This window comes from Cervus elaphus, chromosome 14, assembly GCF_910594005.1.
Source record: "Cervus elaphus chromosome 14, mCerEla1.1, whole genome shotgun sequence".
Lineage (NCBI taxonomy): Eukaryota > Metazoa > Chordata > Mammalia > Artiodactyla > Cervidae > Cervus > Cervus elaphus.
Window position 1 is genome coordinate 71,835,021 of NC_057828.1, and position 7,581 is coordinate 71,842,601.

Here is a 7,581-nt window from a genome sequence, read left to right on the forward strand (position 1 = left end):
CTTCTATTGATTACTTATATTACCTTGCTCTGTTAGAGCAATGATTTTGATAATTTGAATAAGTACATACTTGAGAAGGTAATAGAAGATTCCCATAGAGGCTTCTGTTGTATATCATTGCTGTTGTTGTTCAGTTGCTGCTAAGTCATGTCTGACTCTTCAACCCCATGGACTGCAGCACTCCAGGCTTCCCTGTCCTTTACTATCTCCTGGAGTTTTCTCAGATTCAGGTCCATTGAGTTGGTGATGTTATCCAACCATCTCAGTCTCTGTCAACCCCTTCTCCTCCTGCCCTTAATCTTTCCCATCATCAGGATCTTTTCCAGTGAGTCATCTCTTCTCATCAGATGGCCAAAGTATTGGAGCTTCAGCTTTAGCATCAGTCCTTCCAATGAATATTCAGGGTTGATTTCCTTTAGGTTTGACTCCAAGGGACTCTCAAGAGTCTTCTCCAGCACCACAGTTCAAAAGCATCAATTCTTTGGCACTCAGCTTTCTTTATGGTCCAACTCTCACATCTGTACATGACTCCTGGAAAACCATAGCTTGACCTATACAGATTTTTGTCAGCAAAGTGATGCCTCTGCTTTTTAATATGCTGCCTAGGTTTATCATAGCTTTCCCCCTAAGGAGCAAGTGTCTCTTAATTTCATGGCTGCAAGTCACTGTCTGCAGTGATTTTGGAGCCCAAGAAAATAAAATTTGTCACTGCTTCCACTTTTTCCCCTTCTATTTTTCCATGAAGTGAAGGGACCAGATGCCATGATCTTAGTTTTTTGAATGTTGAGATTTAAGCCAGCTTTTTCATTCTCTTCTTTTGCCCTCATCAGGAGGCTCTTTAGTTTCTTTTCACTTTCTGCCATTAGAGTGGTATATATCTGAGGTTCTTGATATTTCTCTCAGCAATCTTCATTTCATTTTTTGATTCATCCAACCTAGCATTTCGCATGATGCACTCTGCACATAGGTTAAATAAGGAGGGCAACCATATACAGCCTTGTGGTACTCCTTTCCTAATTTTGAACCAGTCAGTTGTTCCTTGTCTGGATTTAACTGCATACAGCTTTCTCAGGAGACAGGTGGTCTGTGTATCATTGCCCACCCCAAGTGGGCACTGCTTAAATCATCTCATGGTCAAATCCTATTTGGCTAGGGTGGCCTATCTTTCACTGATGTTTGGATAGCATACTAATTTTCAAATTTTATCCTGGCTTATGCTCCGTATAGTAGTTTGAGTTAATTGCTATTCGATTTCTATTAAGAGCCTATTTCATATGGCAAGCTGAGCACTGCCTGGCCTGGACCACAGCTGTTTCTTGGCATTTGTCTTTATATCAGTGAAATATTCACCTTTTATTTGGCTGCCCTTTGCCTCCATAGAAAGCTCAGATTCATAAGCCAAAGGATTTTAATATTGAAGGGGGATGAACCAGGCAACTGGCCTACAACCCTACCTCAGCTAACACTGCACCACGGCATAGTATGAATAAGATCCATCAGATCTGAGGGCATGTAAAAAAAAAAAACAGGCCCAAACCTAAGCTTTTGCTTTTCAAGAAGGCAAACACCTAGTAGTGTCAGGAGCTGTGAAGGGTTAGCCTGCCACAGTTTCATGGGCGTTGACAGAAGACATAAGACTCCTAGTTCTGAGGCAAAGGACTTGTTATTTGGAGCTCGGCAAGTAGCACAAACCTCACATACCTGCTGATTCCTCTTGCCCTCCCCTCCATCCTCCCTTTTCTAAAATCCGCAGGACACTGTGGAGCTGTTTAGATAGATGACACACACACAGAGATTCTGCCTCACGGCTAAAGACCACTAAGGTCAAGAGAGCCAGTCTTTGCCTGCTGGAAGACACTCTCTTTATTATACTGGACAGGAAATAAACCCTCCCTTTGATTCGGTGGGGACACTATCTCTATCTACCAAGACCCGTGATAATATAAATACCCTTGAAGAGATAGCCTGGAACAAAAGCTTTTGGTCCCTCTGGCACAAAACTGCAGAAATGTGAGAGACCTGTGTATGGAAAATGATCTCCCAACACCTGGCAGCCCAAGTAAAAGGCTACAGATACAGCGCCAATCTTTTCTTGGTTCAACCTAAGATTTTTCCAGTAGTCATGTGTAGATGTGAGAGTTGGACCATAAAGAAAACTGAGAACTGAAGAATTGATGCTTTTGAACTGTGGTGCTGGAGAAGACTCTTGAGACTCCCTTGGACTGCAAGGAGGATCAAACCAGTAAATCCTAAATGAAATCAGTCCTGAATATTCATTGGGAGGACTGATGCTGAAGCTGAAACTCCAATACTTTGGCCATCTGATGCGAAGAACTGACTCATTTGAAAAGACCCTGATGCTGGGAAAGATTGAAGGGGGATGACAGAGGATGAGATGGTTGGATGGCATCACCGACTCGATGGACATGAGTTTGAGCAAACTCCGGGAGATGCTGATGGACAAGGAAGCCTGGTGTGCTGCAGTCCATGGGGTTGCAAAGAGTTGGACAGACTGAGCGACTGAACTGAACTGAAGATGAATCATAGGAGATAAACAAATAGTAAATGATGTCTGGTTGTGTACAATATACTTAACTTTTCTAACCTCATTTCAGTCCCCACTACTTCCTCAACTATTTGTGGTTTTCTGCCTTATTCTGTCACCACCCACCTTCCACCTTATTCTGTTACTTGGCCAGCTTTAACTTTACAGTAGTCCCCCCACCCCAATCCACAGTTTCACTATTCATAGTTTCAGTTACTTGTGGTCAACCATAGCCTGAAAATATTAAATAGAAAATTCCAAGATCACCAGCCCAGGTGGGATACATGAGACAAGTGCTCGGGCCTGGTGCACTGGGAAGACCCAGAGGAATCGGGTGGAGAGGGAGGTGGGAGGGGGGATCGGGATGGGGAATACATGTAACTCCGTGGCTGATTCATGTCAATGTATGACAAAACCCACTGCAATGTTGTGAAGTAATTAGCCTCCAACTAATAAAAATAAATGAAAAAAAAAAAGAAAATTCCAGAAATAAGCAATTAATAATAAATTTAAAATTTTGCAGTGCTCTGAACAGCATGATGACATCTCACCCTGTCTTGCTCCATCCTGCCTGGGACATGAATCATCCGTCCCTTTGTCCAGCGTATGCTGCCCAGTAGTCTCCTGGTAGCTGACTTGATTAACAGACCAACTATCTCAGTATCACGGTGTTTAAGTAATCCTTATTTGATAATGGCCCCAGAGCACAAGAAGTGCTTCCATTAAGTGAAAAGGTAAAAGTTCTAGACTTAATAAGGGAAAGAAAAAAATCCTTTGCTGGGGTTGCTAAGATCTACAGTAAGATTGAAACTTCTATGTGTGAAATTGTGAAAAAGGAAAAAAAATTTGTGCTGCCTTTGCTGTCGCACCTTGAACTGCAAAAGTTACAGCCACAGTATGTGATAAGTTGAAAAAGTATTAAATTTGTTCAATAAGACATTTTGAGAGAGTCCACATTCACATAACTTGTATTATAGTATACTGTTATAATTGTTCTATTTTATTATTAGCTGTTGTTAATCTCTTACTGTGCCTAATTTATAAATTAAACTTTATCAGCCCTTCTAGGCATTAAACTTTAAAAGCCCTTCTAGGCTTTTCTGGATGGCCCAAGAACTGACATGAGATAGATTAGCAGGAGAAAATCTAATAGAGTTTAATAACGTGTATACATGAGAGAGACCCAGGAAACTTCAGTAACTTTCCAGAATGGCTGAAACCCTTACCTTAAAAACCATCTTCAAAAAGAGGATATTGGGGGTAGTGGTTTGGGACTTCAACTGGGAGGAAGGCAATTCACATGAAGAGAAAAAGTCCTCTAAATTCTTTTAGGCAGGTAGGACAAATGGTCTTCTTGAGTCCTCTGGAAATTGATTGTTTTCCGATTAAATTAATCCATGTGTTGCAGGAAGCGGGGACCCCTTTCAGGGCTGGAAAAGGGGCTCTTGTCTAACACTCAGAAATGAATTGTCCGAGGAGGCACACGTGCTGACAAAGCAAAAGGCGTTATTGGGAGGGGTCCCCTGGGCGGAGAGCAGGAGGGTGAGGGAGCCCAGGAGAACCGCTCTGCCACGTGGCTTGCAGTCTCCGGGTTTATGGTGATGGGGTTAGTTTCCGGGTTGTCTCTGGCCAATCCTTCTGACTCAGGATGCTTCCTGGCGGCGCATACAATGCTTGACCGAGATGGATGCCAGCGAGGAGGATTCTGGGAGGTGGAAGGACACACGGCATCTCCTTTTGACCTTTCCCAAACTCTTCTGATTGGTGGTGCCTTGTGGTTCCATGTTCCTTCCCAGGGCCTCCTGCTGTAAAAATCACTCACACAAATGGTTATATGGTGCCTGGCCAGGGTGGGCGGTTTCAGTTAGTGTGTTTCCCCTAAACTCGTGTGCCAGAGACATTTTGGGGTGACAAATTTTGCTCCCCTGATATGTGTAGGGAAGATTGTATATATAAGGTTCTATGCTATCCTCAGTTTCAGTATCCACTGGGGTCTGGGAAATTGTCCCTGTAGATAAGGGGGAACCTACTGTAGCTTAAATACTCCCTTCTTCAGTGACTTCCCTGATGGTCCAGTGGGTAAGACTCTGCACTTCCACTGTAGTGGGCACGGGCTTGATCCTTGATCAAGGAACTAAGTTCTCGCATGCCACGCAGCCCATCAATTAATAAATACCATCTTCTGGAAGCCTTCCCTTCCTCACCCTCCTTCCTTTGTTAATGAAAAGATGTTTCCTGCCATAACAGTAAACAAAGAATGTTGCAGCCATCAATTTGTCACATTACAGCTGCCCTTTGGTCAACCCTGAGGGAAAACCAAACAAAGACACTACAGTAGAAGAAAATTACAGGCCAATATTTTTGATAGAGATGTAAAAATCCTAAACAAAATACTAGTAAACTGAGTCCAACAATAAATAGAGAAGACCACATACCATGATAAAGTTGGATTAATTCCAGGGTCACAAGAATGTTTTAACATATGAAAATCAGTCGCTGTGACACACCACATCAATAAAAGAAGAAAAAAAAAACACATGAAAAGACAAAATCCACGTGATTTCCTTGAACTTAGTTTCAAAAAAAGGTACCTTAGTTACTTCTGTTGAAAAATACTGGGGCAATTTTACTCATTGAGTAAAAGCCAAAACTCATTTGGCTGAGTGATTTGGTAAGAAACTGGCCTGTCATTCTTCCTTGAATTGGCTCCTTTAATAGAATTTGTCAGAATAAAAGTGAAAATATCACATGAGAGCTTTCAGCTCCAAAGAAGAAGGACACATCTCCTTTCAGCCAGCAATGGCTTCCTCAGGCAACTGAGAAACTTGCAAGACTGGTGGAGGTAAATCCTCATATACTATGTAGTAAACCCATAGGAAGCTTACTCATTTAAGTTAAAAAATGCGGGAATTCCCTGGTCATCCGCTGGTTAGGACTTGGCTCTTTTACTGCCAAAGGCCTGGGTTCAATCCCCTGTCGGAGAACTAAGATACCACAAGCTGAGCGGTGTGGGGGGAAAAAAAGGGAGTGGGGAAACTTCCTCATCCAGGGATCACATGTGAGAGCTGGTCACTCAGTGGTCCAAGCAGCCACAGTGGTTTTAGACTGCCAGAGGGAGGAACCGAGAAACGAGAGCGCGGAGATGGCTCTAGGGTGACACCTGGAGACGTTAACCTCACAACAGCACAGTGGTTCACCATAAAATTGTCATTAGCAGTTTTAGCTTGGCAAACTGATATCTGAATAGGAAACAACTTTCAAAATAACAGAAAAAGGAGTGACAGATTGCTAACCTCCAAACTGCTAATAATACCCCAGTACGGTTTGTCAACCAAGGTCCGTCTAGTCAAAGCTATGGTTTTTCCAGTAGTCACGTATGGATGTGAGAGTTGGAGCATAAAAAAAGCTGAGCGCCAAAGAATTGATGCTTTTGAACTGTGGTGTTGGAGAAGACTCTTGAGAGTCCCTTGGACTGCAAGGAGATCCAACCAGTTCATCCTAAAGGAAATCAGTCCTGAATATTCATTGGAAGGACTGAAGCTGAAACTCCAATACTTTGGCCATCCGATGCGAAGAAGTGACTCATTTGAAAAGACCCTGATGCTAGGAAAGATTGAAGGGGGATGACAGAGGATGAGATGGTTGGATGGCATCACTGACTCGATGGACATGAGTTTGAGCAAACTCTGGGAGATGGTGATGGACAAGGAAGCCTGGTGTGCTGCAGTCCATGGGGTCGCAAAGAGTCGGACAGACTGAGCGACTGAACTGAACTGCCGGTTAATATAGGGTCTTCCCAGAATCTGCCTGCAAATGCAGGAGACCCGGGTTTGATCTCTGGGTCAGGAAGATCCTCTGTAGAAGGGAATGGCAGTCCACTCCAGTTTTCTTGCCTGGAGAATGCCATGGACAAAGAAGCCTGGCAGGCTATAGTCCATGGGATCGTAGAGTCGGATATGACTGAACGACTAACACTACCACTACTATGATTTATATACATACAGAATTTATACTTACAAGTTATTGCTTAATTGAGAGTTAAAGGAAATCTCACCCTGAAAATGGACTCTGTCCAAAACTGGTTAGAGAAAGCTAATTGGATAAAACACATTTTCAGAATTTTGACCTTAAAGAAACAAAAGGCTTTCCAGGAGAAACTTGTGTTTCTCTCCCTGGTCCTTTGAAATGTAAATTTTTCTACCTGATTTTAGGCATTTTTATTGTGTTTTGAGAGCTTGATCTCTGCCATTCAGAATATATACATATGATATACATTTGGCAGCCAGTCAAATAGCCTGGGATTCTGAGTAGCTGTTTCATTTGGCTGTGCCTGCAAATTTGTCACAAATGGTCCCTGACCATAAGAGGCTTTGTCATCTCAACCTTTGTTGTGCCTGTCTATATAATGGGGTCACAAAGAGTCAGAAACGACTGGGTGACTGAACAAATACAATGAAGGTCTTTACTTAAACTATTTTGACGAGTAAACTTTCTGGCTCTTGTGAAGGCTGCATCCTTTGTACTCTCTTGTGGGGACACATCTTGAATTTTATGCTTTGAGTTGCTAACATGCGACTCATCAGTGGCTAGACAGTGGATCCTTGAAACTGGAGAAACTTCTAAATTGGTAAGTTTTTACAAAACTCTCATTATAAAAAGCTATTTTACTAGTGTCTATGAAGAAAACAAATTAGAAGGTGGATACAAAAAATAGATATATAATAATGGCTAAACTCAAGAACCCCTACCTGCCAATGCAGGAGATGCAAGAGACGTGGGCTTGATCCCTGGGTCAGGAAGAACCCCTGGAGAAGGGAATGGCAACCCACTCCAGTACTCTTGCCTGAAGAATACCATGTTCAGAGGAGCCTGGTGGACTAGAGTCCATGGGGTCGCCAAGAGTTGGACACAACTGAAGTGACTAAGCACGCAAGCCAACAGCGATCATCAGGTTGAGAGGCTTTGTGATACTTGAAAGAAAGTGCTAAAATGGAAGTCAGGGGATTATAAATCTACATGTGTCACACATTAGCTGC